Here is a 19,786-nt window from a genome sequence, read left to right on the forward strand (position 1 = left end):
CGTTCGAATTCCCACTGGATAGAACTAAATTGTTTAAAAATTCTATTTTTGAAGAGGGTGAGAGTTCGAACAAGTTTTACAAAAAGAATGTAAAATCTGATAAACAAAAATGGGTTGTGAAGAAGGGTGGTGAAAGCTCTAGCGATGATTCTGATAGGTTGAAATCAGAGGAGCTATCTTCAGGCGATGAAACTGATTCCACAAAGTCAGTTGAGCCACAAGTTATTTCAAAATGTGAAGCTGATGTAAAAGTTGAAAAATCAGTTCCGATTGTGAATGATGAGGAGTTTCCATTACTTCGGGCTGAGAATTATAAAAAGAAAATTGGTAAAATTGAAATTTCTAACCAATTTTATCATGATGAACAGGAATTTGATGCTGAGAAGGTCTTTAACCCCAAGGTAAAACACATTTTTGGCAAGATGATTGATCGAAAAGTCAAAGGGGTTAAGGAATTTTATGAGAAGAAAACAGAGAAGGAAAAGGTTGAACCATCCCTGGTTTGTGACTGGGATGGTACATATTATGAACAGTAAGTCTCAAACGTCAACCATACAAACAGTAAAGAGGTTTGTTTGTGTATTTTTTACAATTGGTACAGAGGTTTCTGAACTGAAAATGGTAAATCAAGGACATTAAGTTGTACTTGTATTTTCCTACATTGGTAGATAGACAAGATGATGAACCACACCCCCGAACACTTGTTGTTAAACCTACAAATGGTAACCTACAATTGGTAAAATCAAACAAACTTATTTTCCGGAGAAACCATTTTTGATTAAAACAAACTTAAGTGTTTTGAAATCTAAATGGGAAAATAGTTTGTTGATAAGGGGAGTTCTGATTGTTTATGCCTAGTGAATGGCGAATTGAGGTGATTCGATATCAGTTGTCATGTTCTGTACAAATTTTCATTAGATGTATTTGAATTTTAGGGGGAGTAAGAATGTTTAGAAAATCCAAAAACATTAGAAAATTTGAAAAAGACAAAAACATGATAAAGCTGAAAAAAATGAGTTTTTGTTGCGAAAAAGAGGAAATGATAGTACATCAGTGGACTATCACGACACGCTAAAGAATTGGAAAGTCAAAATGTGATAAACGATCTTACTGCGGATGTGTCAGTAGATTTTCGCACATTTAGTAAATTGAAACGAGATATAAACCTAAATCAAACTTGCTTGATTCGTGGGTAACTATTCTTGAATATATGGGTAACCCCCGAAATCTTGTTTGAAAGGTCCCGTATTCTGAGATACTAGGTCTTTATACTCAGTGATATCTGGGGTATTATCCCGGGACTTCTGCTGTATGGAAGTACTGACCTAGTCCCCGGATAATACTTTTTGCAAAATGCTTGAAATATAGCATCGCCCTCAGCAAGCTGATGAAACAATAAAATTGATAGTCGCTGCTGTTGTAATCAAAAGATCCTCTAAAGGGGACCCACCAAAAGTCGAAGCCGTCATCTCTCTGCGTATACGGAAGTATCGACCTGAGCTCTCACGGCCCTCGCACGTAACCCCTTTACAGATATCATCTGTGGTATACTCACCTGTAAGACTGAATATTTGGGATCTAGATACAGGAGAATATTCAAGTGGAGTGATACACAATTAAGTTTAAGTCTCTAAAACATTAATATCGTATCTCGAATCAATTGAAGTCTGTGTGAAAATTTAAGTGGACAAACATACTGACAATCTAGGTAAATTGTTTAGAACTAAAAATGTTTAAAGATTAACGGTGTTGGTGATTTGTCTCATAAACTGATATGATCCTCTTGCACGAGCTCACAAAAATATTGTCTGTAAATAGTTTATTTTTGCATTTTATTTTCTTTCAGAAAAATTCAAAAAGATTTTTAATGTGTTTTAGCATAAAGTTTTGAAAAGTCAAAAAGATTTTCGACGACTGATATTGAAAAGCTGATTTTCAAAATTCGAAGTGCTAAACATGATGAAAATTTGGTTTGGGGTGTTTGTATTTGTTTTGATAAAGAAAAACGTCAAAATTCCAAATGGTTCATCAGTATCTGATTGATTGATTGGTTTGTAAAAAGTGATGATCTTATGCTTAAACTTTTATCATAAATCTTATGTTTGTGGTAGAGTTTTATGCAGGAAAAGTCAATATTTGAGGGGGAGCACATGTTGGACTTGATAAACTCAAAAGATGTCAAACTTCATAGTGAGGGAGTCTGTTGATGATAAAAGAGAAAGAGAAGAAGATAGAGAGAGAGAGAAGCCCAAAGACTGATCAAGACTGAAGATGTGAAGACACAGCATTGTTGTGACTCGATAGTCGACTCCATCAACATCTGAGGGGGAGTCTGTTGGTGCACTACATCTGCTGATTACGTCTTGTATCGAGTCATAGTTTTAGTTTGTTAGATCTGGGCACGAAATACGAAAAATAGTGAAATTGTATAGGTTTTAGATAGTTGGATCGCTCATAGAGTCCAATTAAGGTTGGCCCGCTCGAACGGTTAGTGTGCTGGATCGCTCGAATAGCAACTATACTGGACCGCTCGAATGTAGTCTTTATGGACCGCTCGAGTGTCACATGTCTGGACCGCTTATTGGGCATGTCCAATAAGCGATCCCAGAACACTATAAATATCCTAAGAGCGATTTCATTTGTAACGGTTTGCTGAATCTCGTACCGAAGTGCTGCCGGATCGAGAACTGGTTGTAATCGCTGTCAAATCAATACAAAAAGAGTTTAAAGTGAATCGCAAGCTATTCCTACGTTGATTACTTGTTTTCCGCACCTGTAATTGACGAAAACGCCTCTGATCGACTCATTCGGGTCGCGATACGATCCTACATTTTGTGTAATGATTAGTGAAAAGAGATTAAGGTTAAGTATTACTAGGATTTCACTAATTACTCTCTATATCCTCAAGTATTAACATTTACAATAGTACACCATCTCAAACAATTTCACAGTTTCACCACCAAGTTCATATATTTGACAAGTCTTTCATAATTAACACATAACCATGCTCAAATACAACATTACAATTTCCCGGCAAACTAATTGTGCAAATAATTAATTAAACAAACAATGAACATGCAATAAATGCGAAATAGGAATCTTGGAAACTCGAGTTGTCACAATTATGAGCCACCACAACATCTTGACAAGTGTACGGCTTGGATCGTGGCACGATATTCAAGAAACGATCCTAACGGCTTTACTTTTCCTATAAATACCCCCCCCTTTTGGTTAAAACCCACAAAAATCTGATCAAAAGCTCTAAGTTGGAACCTTTGTTTCATACCTGAGCCATTTTGATCTAGATTAGCATTCGGGGACCCTTCGTAAGTGTTCTTTCGTTCTTTTATTCGCTTTTCGAGTCCGAAAGTCACAGTTTTGTTCGACTTTCTGTGTGACCAGCCTATGGTCAACACGAAGTTCATGGAACTTCATAACGTGAGCGTGATCACGATGGTTATAGTCCGTAGTGACTATACCTACTGATTAACACGTTATCTAGGCTCAGTGATGAGTCGTAGTTTCGGCCAAAATGCGCATTCTTGCGTATTTTGTAACCAAACTACTCGTGAGCATCAAAGCCGTTTGTTTTGATGCCAAACCTGTTTTCTAAACTTAGTTAAGCATGTCCTAACATGCTTAGCTCGTCACTTTTAGTTTAGTGCTTATATAGGGTCGTAAGGTAAGCGATCTAAACCATCGCTTATACTTTCGAACCCGACCCATTTGGTCGATCATTAGGATCCGACCAAACACATTAGGTGACCATAGCTGTAACCTTCCGAGGTTATACCTTGTGGTCACGATGTTAGGCGTTCCAAACGCGTTCTACGCGAACGACGCGTTAAGATAGCATAAGCTACCTAAACGGGTCGTAATGGGTCGTAAGCACTTAGGTTAGGTTTCATTTTAGTATGTAGGCTTTGTTAAACCATATTACACGAGTTTCCATACTCGTTTGGTTTACGAACCCGCATACTATCCGATCCTTCCGATTTTGGTCCGGTATATTAATATAGCTACCTATTAGGTGCCGTTTGATATCCCGTGATCTCTAGCATTGTGTGATTATTACACAAGGAATTCAAAGCAATCTCAGGTGAGTACATTGAACCCCATCTTTTACTGTTTTCCAAACTGTTTTGGGGTGAAACGCATGTGCCTACTTGTTACTTTCATGCTTTCCATGTTTTCACATCATATACCTGCTATATTCGTTAGTACATTATAGTACACGATTTCATTACATCTCATGCTATGTATGCCCATTGTGTGCGTACTTAGTACATGGTTTTACATTACGTTTCATGCTATGTATGCCCATTGTGTGCGTACTTAGTACATTGCTTTACATTACGTTTCATGCTATGTATGCCCATTGTGTGCGCACTTAGTACATTGCTTTACGTTACGTTTCATGCTATGTATGCCCATTGTGTGCGTACTTAGTACATTGTTTCACATTACATTTCATGCTATTTATGCCCATTGTGTGCATACTTAGTACATCACTTTACAATACATTACATGCTCTCTATGCCCATTGTGTGCGTACTTAGTACATTGCTTTACATTACACGCTATGTATGCCCATTGTGTGCGTACTTAGTACATCGTTTTACATTGCATTTCTGTTGCATATGCTCATCCAGCATATGAACACATTATACTACATTTTGAACCGTTGTAACCATTTGACTATGTGAACCGTCTTAACCCTTCGATTATATGAACCGTTTGTAACCATTGAACCGTGTAAACCAGTTGTATCCGTTGACATGATTTACATTTGACAATTGACATTTGACTATACATAAACATTTCCACAATTGTTAAACATTTCATCTTGATGGTTTGGTTTGAGTAAGTGATTAAGTAACGAGGCGTGTGTAATATGATACAAGCATGGTGGATACGCCGCTGGTACTTCCTATATATAAGTGTTTGTATGGTATTACATATCGTAGAGTTATTTGAATCATTTCAATTTGAGACATATGACATTTTATACAAATAACACACTTTTCACGAGACATTGTTTTACAAACGACTTATCTTATACAAACTCATTTTACATGGTTATCCGTTTAACCATACAGTGTTCTCTTATTTATACATATCATCTGATCTTATCGTTTTTCAAATGATTTACAAGACAAAGCAAATTACAAGGTTCATGACTAAACATTTTCTCAAACATAAGTCATGAATTCCGTTTTCACAAAACCAATGTATCTCACAGGCATTTTTATGCTGACGTACCTATTTTCACATGTGTTTTCAGGAGATGATGCATAGGACTTATCAAGACATACTTAGGCGGACCTGTGCCTTAGTGACTTAAAACGAGACAAGAACTAGTTAAATTATGTTATGTACTCTTTGGTTCTTGTATAAAACAATGTAAACTTTCATGTATGATTAATAAAACGAAACTTCAATTGCCATGGATTTGAAACAATTGATTCTGTTACAAACACTCCCCGACGTTTCCGCCACGTTTTGTATGTTCTACGTGGTCAGGGTGTGACAGAAAAGTTGGTATCAGAGCTAATGGTTATAGGGAATTAGGTTATTAGTAATGCTTTGACCTAGTCTATAACCTTCCTAGGACCCTAACGCGAGTTTACTTGCGTTTAGTCATAAAACAATACCGTCACCTACCCTTAGGCGATGACCACAACAAGAACATAAATTTCAAAACCGCTTTGAAAACTAATCATCTGTTCTAGGATGATTGATTACTAGGTTTTGAACCCTCTGTTATAAGGTTTTGAACCCCTTTGAATTTTCAAAACTCTCGTCAAAGTTTTGGGTCCTAAATAGTGTGAACACATGCAAACTGGAAGAGTGAATGCCTGTACCCTGGGTTTTCTGTCTAAGGTTAGAGTGTTCGTACAAATCCACATAATCGGACCAGTCACTCTTACCTGGGAACTCTTGGGGTGAGTGTCCACTTATAGGCGAGCATGTCTTCGCGATACACTATGAGGATCTATTTGCTTTGATTTAGCCTTGGCGTTATTTGTTTGCTTCGTGGTTCAAACCAATGACCATCAACCATGATTATGGTCGGTAATTGTAACATCCTATTCTTACCCAATGCCATTTCATTTGTTTTCTTTCTTGTTTCTCTTTTAGAATGCCTCCTGATAGCGACTGCCGAACTGGCAGAGATCATTGCGCAGCAAATGGCTGCTCAATTCCCAAACCTCTTTGCTCTATGGAACCAAGCCAACAACCACAATAATGCCCCCTGCAACTTCAAGACGTTCAACTCAGCTAAGCCATCAAAGTTTTTTGGGTCTCAAGGAGCGACTGCACTTCTGCAATGGTTCGAGAGTTTAGAGAACACCTTCAGACATGTTTAGTGTCCAAACGAGCGAAAGGTAGAATTCGCATCTAGCGTCTTTGAGAAACGAGCTTTGACATGGTGGAATGGTGTGATGAGAGATAGGGGTGCCGATGTGGCACTGGCTCAAACATGGCAAGAGCTTCGAGCTCTGATGATGAAGGAATTCTGTCCTCGTCACGAGATCAGGGCCTTGGAAACGGAGTTCGACAATCTTAAGCAAGTTAGCGGTGAGCATCGAGACTACACGGATCGTTATGAAGAGTTAAGTTTGTTATGCCCGGATATGGTTACACCTTTGGATAAGGCAATCGAAAAGTACATTGATGGCCTCCCTGACTCAATACAAGACATTGTGACTGGTAGCAACCCTACTACAGTTAGACAGGCCATTGAGCTATCTGCAACCTTGACTGAATCAAAGATCAGGAAAGGTAAACTTTTCCGAAAAGGTGACAAGAAATCGGTCGGGGAATCGAACCCAATCGTGGAATCAAAGACCATGGATGAACAGAATGAATCCCCTAAGAAGTCAAATAAGCGGAAGGCTTCTCAGAACTTCGCCGTGGTCGCTCACAATGGTCAAGTCGTCCCTAACCAACCAGCTCAACCCCCTGCTAGAAAACCATACAATGGAACAGCACCCTTGTGCAACCAATGTAGCCTCCATCATCACGCCAATGTACAGTGCCGCAAATGCCAAACTTGTGGGCTTATAGGCCACACAGCAAGAGTCTGCCCAGCTGCAGCTACGCCAAACCAAGCTGGCAACAATCCTGCTCAAGGTCGTTTTCTACGAGGCTCTTGTTTCAACTGTGGCGAGATGGGTCATTTCCGAAGAAATTGCCCAATGCTTACTAATGCAAATCCAGCACAGGGATGTGCATCTGACTGACTAGAAGACAACATCGTTTAGAAATAATCACGTCTTATGTATTATTTTTTCTTTTGTTGTCAAGGTCCAAGAAACAGTTGTTATCGTTGTTTACAAATAAATCTTTTATTGCAATGTATTTCTGTGGTTGCATGTATAAACGACATATCCCTTACAATACCGACAATCAAGAAACCGTATTCCTTGAATAACAAACTACACCCAAAATTCTCCCATTCTATGATCTCTTGCGTCTTCCACGTAATTCCTAAGTACCCGTTTCTTCTAAGAAAAACGAAGTACAAGGCGCAAGTTACAATACATGACGAATACCTTAAGTACCACTATAAATCCTTAATAGGGTACCTAAGGATTTCCCGTAAGTCCTTAATTGTGTATGCCTTAATTCGAATGTGGTGATTCCTTGTAAACAAAAATCAAATTTTGGGAGATCTTCCTATCTTCTTAGATAGATCCCAGTGGGCATTGAGGCCCGTCGACAGGTTTCCATATCCATATTCAATCGATAACAAGTTAATAACAAATTATAATCAAGTTAAACAATTATGTGACTTTGTGCTTATGTGTTCCCTTATGTGTTGTTGTGTGATCTAAATTATGTTATCCAAATCCTCGTAGAATCCTACATCCTTGTACAAGAGATTCATCGTAGGATACCCAAAGGTACTACGTAAAAATCCACAATGGACTTCTACATTATAGTTAAGTCCCTTGGATTATAAAGTACTACTTCATAATTAGACCCCTTGAGTGGTCTAGTTAAACAGATTGATCCAAAAATCTGGCTAGGGATATCAAGTGATGATAGAGCTGAAAGGACTCCTTGGTGGCCTAACTAAGAAGATCCCCTGTCGATCTAATTAAAAGGACCCGATGGAAGTCTAGTCACCCTCATCACAAGTTTGATATCCTTTCCCAAAACATTACAAAACAAACTGTGCGGACTGTGCAAGGGATTACGTAATTATGGATGCATACATAATTATGGAATTTAGTGCGCAGAAATCACAGCAAGTTCTGTCATGTGTCTAGAGTTAACCCTATTCATTTCCAACTCTGATGAAGCAACCGTTGAAAATGACTCTGTTAGTTCATTTTCGTTTCTGACGATTTATCCGTTGGGGAAATGAATATCCGTTGTGTAATCCTTCATTTCCAACTCTAATGAAGCAACCGTTGAAATGACTCCGTTAGTTCATTTTCGTTTCTGACGATTTATCCGTTGGGGAAATGAATATCCGTTGTGTAATCCTTCATTTCTAACTCTGATGAAGCAAACGTTGAAAATGACTCCGTTAGTTCATTTTCGTTTCTGACGATTTATCCGTTGGGGAAATGAATATCCGTTGTGTAATCCTTCATTTCCAACTCTGATGAAGCAACCGTTGAAAATGACTCTGTTAGTTCATTTTCGTTTCTGACGATTTATCCGTTGGGGAAATGAATATCCGTTGTGTAATCCTTCATTTCCAACTCTGATGAAGCAACCGTTGAAAATAACTCCATTAGTGCATTTTCGTTTCTGAAGATTTATCCGTTGAGGAAATCAATATCCGTTGTGTAATCCTTCATTTCCAACTCTGATGAAGCACCCGTTGAAAATGACTCCGTTAGTTCATTTTCGTTTCTGACGATTTATCCGTTGGGGAAATGAATATCCGTTGTGTAATCCTTCATTTCCAACTCTGATGAAGCAACTTTGAAAATGACTCCGTTAGTTCATTTTCATTTTTGACGATATATCCGTTGGGGAAATGAATATCCGTTGTGTAATCCTTCATTTCCAACTCTGATGAAGCAACCGTTGAAAATAACTCCGTTAGTGCATTTTCGTTTCTGAAGATTTATCCGTTGAGGAAATCAATGTCCATTGTGTAATCCTTCATTTCCATTTCTGATGAAGCAACCATTGAAAATGACTCCGTCTGTTCATTTTTCGCTTCTGAAGATTTGTCCGTTGAGGAAATGAACATTCGTTTGCTTATTCCGTCATTTCCATTTCTAAAGAATACTCGTTGAGAAAATGACTCCGTCTGTTCATTTTCGTTTCTGAAGAATGACCGTCAAGGAAATGACTGGATATTGCCTTGCATATCGCTGGTGGGTATTTGGCAAAGTCACTAATAGACTCCTACGAATAAATTTCGGGACGAAATTTCCTAAAGTAGGGGAGACTGTGACACCTGTGTCACCGCGACCATCAAACAAATACCAAGCCAATGAAATATTGTATTTCATACTTGGGACCTTGTATAAGTATGTGTATCTTTTGCACATAACAATTCTTGTTCAATTTCAAACTTTATATCGCTTTCTGGAGAATTATACGCAAACTAGTGCGTAAACGTACTCAAGTTTAAATGCGAAAAATACTCCGGAACACCATCATATACTTAACATACCTTAAATAACCTTTACATAACTTAGAAATAAGTTTTGAAGGCTTTGGTATGGCGAAAACAAGTTAATTCGCTTACAGGGACTAAACTTGACAAACTGTGAAAGTATGCCAATTCGTACTAAAACAGACATTCGGAACATGTCCATAAGTTAAACATGCCATAAATATCCTCTCTATAGCTTAGAAATAGGCTTTAAGGTATTCGGTGTGCTAAAATAAACTTTTGGATCATTCAGGGACTAAAAGTGTCAAAAAGTGCATAAGTTTGCACTTTCGCGCATAACTTACGTTCTGAATACATCCAGACATCCAAAAATTTATGTAAGCATCCTTATATTATGCCTTAGTGTTTGGCATGAGAAAAATCCACTCGTCGTGTCATTTGGATCGTTTTTCGCGCTTATGCGCATTCCGTCGTAATTAACCGAACATCGCACTCGTACGGCCAAACGAACCAACACCCGACATATTTTCGAGCATGTTTCATGTCCACAATGTTTAGGCATCATTTTAGGGCCTTACAGTTGGCTTTACGGGCCTTAGAAGTGTCGGAAATGGCTTAAACATGCAACAGGGACCAAAACTGCCATTTCTGAAAGTATGTGCAGATCAGACATGCCTAGGCGGCCCGCCTGAGTTTTGTCTAATCCTGCTGCGGGCCGCATGGCCCCTTCAGTAACAGAAACTTTGTAGGATCGTTTGCTGACCCGAACGAGTCGTTCAGAGGTTATCTCTTGCGTTTCAGATGCGGAATAATAAGAAATACAAGTAGAAGTAGCTTGTTCTTCTTCCTAACTGCTTGTTTTACTGATTTCAAACGTTTTACAGCTCAATCGTCACACCGGCAGAGCTTCGGCGTGGAATTCAACTCTTCGTTATGTGGATCGCTCAAACAACAACTATATATAGGCGTTCTGGTCCGCTCATGTGACACATGTCCATAAGAGCGGACCAGGTCAGTCCAAATAAACGGACCAGCCTGATAAATAAGCGACCCATCAACCTCTATGACCATATAAGCGGACCAAGCACCTAAAACTTATACAGACTCCTGTTTTCTCGTATTTCGTGCCCTACGCTATACAATACGATATAAGACCTGATCCTAGACACCTAGACGTAATCAACAGATGTAGTGCACTAACAGACTCCCCCTCAGATGTTGATGAAGTCGACTATCGAGCACCGTCTCCATGTCTTCACATATTCAATCTTGATCAGTCTCTGGGCTTTCTCTTTCTCTCTATCTTCAGACTCCCCCTCTCGATTTACTGGCATTCTTTTGTTCTTCAGTAATATCTTCAGGATCGTTGTCTGCTCTTCACAGGCTTTCAGAATCAATCAACCTGGCTCTAACGAATGTCTTCAGGAATTGATTTTCAGGATCGAAACTTGACTCTCTTCCAACAGAGGTCTTCAGAATATCGACACCTGGTTACCTGCACAATCTCAACCCAGAAATAAATTTTCTAACTTTATCACATATCAAAGACTTATGTGTCAATGCACCAACAAAACTTCAACTTAATTGTTTATGATGAACCACTTAAAGAAGGTTAAATCAACGAAAACATTTAGATTTACACAAACACTCCCCCTCAAATTTTGCTCATCATGTTTAGCACTTGAAATAAAGAAAATCAGCTTTTCAATATCAGTTATCGAAAATCTTTTTGATTTTTTCAAAACTTTATGCTAAAACACACTAAAAATCTTTTTAGATTTTGAAATAAAGAAACTTGAAATGCAAAGAACAAAATATTTACAAACATATTTTTGTGAGTTCGTGCGAGAGGATCATATCAGTATATGAGACAAATCACAAACACCATTAAGCTTGATTTCATTTTAAGCTTTAAACAATTTACCTAGATTGTCAGTATGTTTGTCCTCTTAAATTCTCACACAGATTTCAATCGATTCGAGATACGGTATTAATGTTTTAGAGACTTAAACTTAATTGTGTATCACTCCACTTGAATATACTCCTGTATCCAGATTCCAAATATTCAGTCTTACAGGTGAGTATACCACAGATGATATCTGTAAAGTGGTTATGTGGCGAGGGCCGTGAGAGCTCAGGTCGATACTTCCGTATATGCAGAGAGATGACGGCTTCGACTTTTGGTGGGTCCCCTTTAGAGGATCTTTTTTACAACAGCAATGACTATCAATTTTATTGTTTAATCAGATTGCTGAGGGCGGCGCTTTTTCAAGCATTTGCAGAAAGTATTATCCGGGGACTAGGTCAGAACATCCATTCAGCAAAAGTCCCGGGATAATACCCCAGATATCACTGAGTATAAAGACCTAGTTTCTCAGAATATGGGACCTTTCAAACAAGATTTCGGGGGTTACCCATATATTCAAGAATAGTTACCCACGAATCAAGCAAGTTTGAATTAGGTTTATATCTCGTTTCAATTTACTAAATGTGCGAAAATCTACTGACATATCCGCAGTAAGATTGTTTATCACATTTAAACATTCCAATTCTTTAGCGTGCCGTGATAGTCCACTGATGTACTATCATTTCCCCTTTTTCGCAACAAAACTCATTTTTGAATTTTATCATGTTTTTGGCTTTTCAAATTTTCAAATGTTTTTGGATTTTCTGAAATTTTCTACTCCCCCTAAAATGCAAACACATTTCAAAGAAAATTTGAAAACATAGAAAACAATAGAAACTGTACAGAAACTTGACAACTGACATCGAATCACATCAAATCGCCATTCACTAGGCATAAACAATCTGAACTCCCCCTATCACAAATCATTTTCTCATTTAGATTTCAAAACACTTAAGTTTGTTTTAATCGAAATGACTTTTTCGGAAAATGAGTTTGTATTGATAGAAACCACTTGTAGGTTTATCAATTTTAAGTATGGGGATGTGGTGCATCATCTTGTCTATCTTTTACCCATATGTAGTAAATCAAGTACAACTTAATGTCCCTGATTTACCATTTGCAATCAAGCAATCTCTAAACCAATTGTAAAAATAACCACTTGTAAAAATACAATACCACTAGTAGAAATACCCAATACCACATGTAGGAATGTTACATCTACATCACCATTTTACCAATCAGGATGCCGATTCCTGCTTCGCACTTACCAACCTGGAAGCTCCGGCGTAGTCCTTCATCCTGTAAAATGCAAACACTATTTAAAACCTTTCAAACAAACTTTTCAAACACTAGAATGATGCCGATTCCTGACCCACGATATAAACTTGGGATCTCCGGCATAGTCCTAAGACTATCATGGAAAGCATACATCCATCCAAGTCTTCTCAGACTTGATGGATTTCAACTCCTGAGCAGTAGTGTTGTAAGTAGCCTTTTTCGTGGCGTAAAAATCTTTGACCCCCTTTGCTCTTCCACTCAACATTTTCCCAAATATCTTTTTAACATTTCCGTTGAATGTTTTCTCGACATCAAATTCATCTTTTTCTCTGTAAAACTGATTCGAAATCTCAGTTTTTCCTACTTTCTTTTTAACTTCTTCAAATTTTAGTGATGGAAACTCTTCATCATTCACTGAAAACTTCTTCTCAACCTGTGGCTCTTCTGGCTTTGTGGAACCAGATTCATCGCCGACATTCACTTCATCTTTTTTTGCAACCCACACCTGGTTGTCTTTTCCTTTCTTCTCATACTTGTTCTTTTGTGAACATTCACCAACCTCGAATTTTGAATTCTCAAAAATTCTAAGTTTTTCAGTCGGTGATTCAACATCAACAACTTTCTCTTTCATTTTCTGAGAAACTCCCTGTTTTGTTTTGGCATTCTGTGTACAGTTCCATGCAATGTGACCGACTTCATTGCATCTGTAACAGGTTCGAGTCTCTCTTTGATAACAAACATCAACTCCATTCTTCTTTTTCTCAGCAAGAAACTCCTGGTTTGACTGTCTCCAGAACGGTTTCTTCTGTTCCTCCTCAGCGCTTCCACCTGTCACAAATTCAGATTTTGTTTTAGAATTTTTCATATTTTTATAATTTTCTGGTGGAACAAAACCAAGACCTTTCTTTTTGTAGCTACAATTTTGGTTAGGTTTCTTTTGAAAACCAAAACCAGGATTGTTGCCCTTTTTCTTGTTTAGACGTTGTTGAACTCTTGAAGTGTATTTTTTAGGTTTTTCAGTAAGATTCAAATCTTTTATTTCAGAAATAGTAATTTCTGTCATTTTGAAAACCTTTTTGATCATGTCAAAGCGAACACTTCTTATTGGAAACTCTTTATTGTAATATAATTTGTCCGAACCATTCAAAGTATACACAACTTCGAATGTTTCATCATTCAAATCTGCCTTTGACAATAAAAATTCTTTACTATAAGACCGTTTAATCGACGAATTTTGGTTGTTGACTGACGACTTTGACTTTCCAGACCCAGATTTCGACTCAGACTCCTCATCAGTATCCAACACCTGATCGACCACCTTTTTGATTAGTACAGACTCATGATCAGTATCGGACGAGGTATACGTGACATCTATGTTATCTGGTAAAACGTCAGTTGTGTCGGTTTTAAGCTTTATATTGACTGCTTTTTCCAATTGCTCCTCATTTGGTCTCCTAGGTGAATAACCATCCCAAATCGGAGGCGGACATTTGTTGTAACTAACAGTCGATTTCTTACCACAGTCTTTCTTCTCTTTCAGCTTCTCATCTTTGAAAGCTTCCATACCTGCAACAGTTGGGTAAATACGGTCAATGAGATAATCAGAAGTAGTATAGCTTAACAATAACCGCCTAATTCTCTCATTTTCAATTTTTTCCGTTTCCAACTCTTGCTTCCAGTTGGCACTCTCTTCAATGTAGAAATTTATAGCTTTTTGCTTTGACATTAAAGTTGCATTCATCATTGTCAGCACCTGTTCTCTTTCTGAGTTTGTTGTTTGGAGACCAGTCACTGTTTTGTTCAACACGTCGTACGATTCCTTCACATAATTGAGGTTGAACAGTAACTGCTCCTTCTTTTTCTCGTACTCAGCTATGATGTCATCTTTTGCTGCACACTCTTTGCAGGCCTCCAAGCACTTTTCACACGGCTTGACAACTTCAACAATCTTCTCAACTTCGATTGTTTTAATAACTTCTACCACTTTTTCTACTTCAATCACCTTTTCTACTTCTTTCACAACCTCAGTAATTTTCTCAGCAACATATTCAACGTTTAGAATATCACCTTCAGATTCAGCTTGTTGTTCTCTAGCAGCTCTTTTTTCTTTTAGTTTCTCCATCCGTTCTGCAAAATAGAAATGAAAACTTTCAGGAGAAAGATGAGATTTAGCAATATTTATATGTTTTTCTTCCTCATCATCACTGCTGCTGTGATCAGGTGATTGATCAAATTGAACGGATTTTTCAGAATCAGCATCTGAAACACCAGAATCAGAAGGTGTTTTATCAAATACAACAGTCTTTTCTGAAACAATCTCATTCTGTACACTCTCATCAGAACTAACAACATTATCAACACTTTCATCTGAATCTGCTGAAATTTCTCCAGATCTTTCAAAAATTTCATCATTAACACTATCTGAATTTTCATCAGATGTAACAGACTTTTCATCCTCACTAGACACATTCACTCCAATCGATTTCATCCAAGTAGTAAACAGATCTGGCTCTCGGACAATTTTGGCAATGAACGCTTTAAATTCTCCCTTTTCATCCACAAACATATCCCAACTGAAACCTTCTGGTAGTTTCTCATCATCTTGATCAATAATGCGTGCTGCTGTGGCTTCAGATGATATATAATCATTCCAGCTAAAATCCACAACACATGCTCTTTTGGAATCTTCAATCTTTCTCCCGTGAGCTGTCTGTGGTTCTTGGGATTGACCAACTTGCTGATATATGGCTTTGCGGTAGTAATCATCTTTCCCGAATGGATTCTGTGCTCCGCTAGCTTCTCTTCCCTTGCATTCCCGCTTGAAATGGCCTTTCTCCCTGCATCGAAAACAAGTAACTTTAGATTTATCAAAACCTAAAGTAGATACATGAGCATCTAGAAAGTCATTTCTCCCAGTAATGGTTTTGAATTTCTCAGCTCGTCGAAGAACACTAGCAAGACACCATTTGATATCCATGAGTTCCATTTCTTTGGCGTCTATTTGATCGTAATCCTCTTTGGTGAGCATAGGATTTCCGATCCGACCAGCAACCAGACCTTCATAAGATAACAGAACAGAACCCAGAAGTGCCATATGGTCTTTTGCAGTGTCTTCAGAGAAGCTTTGACCTTCTGGAAGGTTGAGAGCTATGTTGCATTGAATCACGTATCCGTTTCCAGTTTTTGTACTCTGAGACTGAAAGCTTGTGTTAGTCTCTTTCGGATTCACACTCGGAAACGATGAAAACCCGCTGCTAATCTTGTTTGAACCCTGATCAGCTTTTTCTGATGAATCTCCAGCACTGAAAGCAGTTTGAATCTTTGGGCTTCTTTCAGCTTCAGAAACTGGAATACTACCTTTATAGTACATTTTAACATCCTGTTGACCACTCGGGTTATTCATCCAGGCTATCTTCTGTTGTTCCAGATACTGTCCCTCTAACTTCTCAATAAACTGTCCGATTGTCAATCTGTCATAAACACCCGTGTTTTTCAGTATCATCAAATACCTTCCCCACTCTTTCTGAGGTAACGCATCAGCCAACTTATCAACATATTCTTCACGAGCTTTATCGACACCCAACATTGACAATGATCGCACCAAATGACAGTATCTCTCGATCAACTTCTTAGTGTCCTCTCCCGGCAAACTACAGAACAAGTCAAATTCTTTCTTAAGCAATGCCTTCTTGCTTTTGATCATACTTTCACTACCCTCGAATTTGACTTTAAGAGCATCCCAAATTGATTTTGCAGTTTTGTCGTGTTGTAGCAAAATGAATATATCTTCTTTAATCGCCTGTTGTAACAAACTGATCATCATTTTCTCTGCTCTGTACATTGCACGTTCTTGATCTGAGAATTCGGCTATTTGTTTGATAACATTCATCTCTGTTCTTGGTAGCACATACTTTGTCAAGATACATTCCCACGATCTAAGATGATTCGCTTGAACCCAGTTTTCAAATCGATCTTTCCACCCGTAGTATTCTTCAATACTCATCAATTTCGGGGGCTTTTGAGTAGTTCCCGTCTCGTTTTCTAAATTCATTGCTTGAGCAATTGCGGCTGGAGTAGTCGATGTAGCAAAAGCGTTGTAAAACTCGGAATCCATACTGACTTATAAGCGGACAAACAAGTGACAGAAAAACGATCCAACAGTGAACAAATAAGCGAACCAGATGTTCACTAGGGCAAACAGTACTTTGAAGCGAACCTAAAACCAACTGATCAAATGAGCGAACCGGAATTATCTTTTGGAGCGGTCCAGCAATAATGTCCTTTCGAGCGGACCAGACAAAAAACCAAATGAGCGAACCAACTAATTCTTCTTTGGAGCGGTCCAAACTTTATGTTCGTTCGAGCGGTCCAAGATTGTTCGAATGAGCGATCCAAGATTGTTCGAATGAGCGATCCAAGTTACTAATTTGGAGCGAACCAGAACCAAATTTGTACGAATGAGCGGTCCAAAACGTGATCTAAGAGCGGTTCATGATGACGTCACTTCGAGCGATCCACATATCGAACATGTTTTGACCTGTTTTTAAGCTGTATTTTGGCCTGAATCTTTCAAGGGTTTGTCTTTGTATGATAATGAACAATTGGTGAACTTTTGAACGAAATTTGACCATGAAATCTCCCGGAAATGAGAAAAGAAGGTGTAGAAGTGAGAAGAAATGCTGAAAAACAACTACAATCTGTAGAAAACCAATTATCTTTTGGAGCGGTCCAGCAATAATGTCCTTTCGAGCGGACCAAACAAAAAACCAAATGAGCGAACCAACTAATTCTTCTTTAGAGCGGTCCAAACTTTATGTTCGTTCGAGCGGACCAAAGGTTGTTCGTTCGAGCGGTCCAAGATTGTTCGAATGAGCGATCCAAGATTGTTCGAATGAGCGATCCAAGTTACTAATTTGGAGCGAACCAGAACCAAATTTGTACGAATGAGCGGTCCAAAACGTGATCTAAGAGCGGTTCATGATGACGTCACTTCGAGCGATCCACATATCGAACATGTTTTGACCTGTTTTTAAGCTGCATTTTGGCCTGAATCTTTCAAGGGTTTGTCTTTGTATGATAATGAACAATTGGTGAACTTTTGAACGAAATTTGACCGTGAAATCTCCCGGAAATGAGAAAAGAAGGTGTAGAAGTGAGAAGAAACGCTGAAAAACAGCTACAATCTGTAGAAAACCTCCTCCCTAGCTCTGATACCACTTGTAGGATCGTTTGCTGACCCGAACGAGTCGTTCAGAGGTTATCTCTTGCGTTTCAGATGCGGAATAATAAGAAATACAAGTAGAAGTAGCTTGTTCTTCTTCCTAACTGCTTGTTTTACTGATTTCAAACGTTTTACAGCTCAATCGTCACACCGGCAGAGCTTCAGCGTGGAATTCAACTCTTCGTTATGTGGATCGCTCAAACAACAACTATATATAGGCGTTCTGGTCCGCTCATGTGACACATGTCCATAAGAGCGAACCAGGTCAGTCCAAATAAACGGACCAGCCTGACAAATAAGCGACCCATCAACCTCTATGACCATATAAGCAGACCAAGCACCTAAAACTTATACAGACTCCTGTTTTCTCGTATTTCGTGCCCTATGCTATACAATACGATATAAGACCTGATCCTAGACACCTAGACGTAATCAACAGATGTAGTGCACTAACAAACTTTGTTTTCTTGCTAAGCTTGTGTGACAACTCGAATTTCCAAGATTCCTATTTCGCATTTATTGCACGTTCATTTATTGTTTAGTTGTTTATTTGCACAATTAGTTGCTATGGACTTGTATACACTTTGATGCAATGAATGGTATTGTGTGTTTGGGCATGATTGTTTGTTAAATATTGAAAGACTTGACAAATATATAAACGTGGTGGTGAAACTGTGAAATTGTTGTGAGATGGTGTTCTTGTGTAAAATATAATACTTAGGGTAGTATAGAGTAATTAGTGAAACCTAAATTATACTTAACCCTAAACCTTTGTTCACTAATCATACTCACAAAAATCCAAGCACGTACTTTTCTCTGGCAATCATCATCACCACCATCATTGGCACAAGACATTCATCACTTTTGATTCCCCTCTTTCTCTAAAATCATTCAAGGTAATTGCTTATTGATTATTGTAATACTTATAAACCCTAATTGATTGTTTGATTGTACCAATTCTTGATTCTTGTGAATTCTTGAAAACCCTAGTTTTCATATGATACTTCTGTGGTTTATGATTGAGTTCTGATGATTTAGAAATGATTTAGTTAGTGTATAACCAATTGCCTGATGATAAGATACAAGTCAGGATGGCATGATTGGATTGGTAATTGATTTGCTGCTAGACAGAATGCAATGTAACTAGGGTTTCTTAGTTGTGATGATATGAAAACGTAAGTGTTACGATGCAAAGAATGAATGATTGAAATGTTTGTCAGAGTTTTATTGAATGTGTTTTGTCTGAGTTTTATAACAAGATAGCTTGTCCGAATTTTAAATGGGGTAAAGGATGTCCGAGTTTTGATATAGCAAATCATATCCGACTTTTAACCCTAGAAAGGGTCCGACTTTGTGACAACTCCTTGGTCCGAGCTTTGCTTTAGCTAAGTGTTAGTCCGAGCTTTTATAATATCAAAGTATAGTCCGAATTTTTATATATATACATAAGGGGTCCGAGTTTATCCCCCTCACCTTTGTCCGACCCTTGAAACCTAATAAGGATCCGAGTTTCTTAAGCTTGTGTGGTCCGAGTTTAATGCCCCAACCCCTAGGTCCGACTTTTGGTTGTTAAAACACCTTGTCCGACTTTTGACAAGGGAACAATGTGTCCGAGTTTTCATTGCCCTTGTGATATCCGAATTTTTAAGTGCATCCATGTTCTGTCCGAGTTTAAAGGGGTGGCCTCCCTTGTCCGACTTTCACTTTATAAGGAGCTTGTCCAACCTGTTTCAATGATACAAGGAGATGATGTCCGAATTCATGTATATGATACATATGGGTCCCGATT

The sequence above is a fragment of the Helianthus annuus genome, chromosome 8, assembly GCF_002127325.2.
Source record: "Helianthus annuus cultivar XRQ/B chromosome 8, HanXRQr2.0-SUNRISE, whole genome shotgun sequence".
Taxonomy (NCBI): Eukaryota; Viridiplantae; Streptophyta; class Magnoliopsida; order Asterales; family Asteraceae; genus Helianthus; species Helianthus annuus.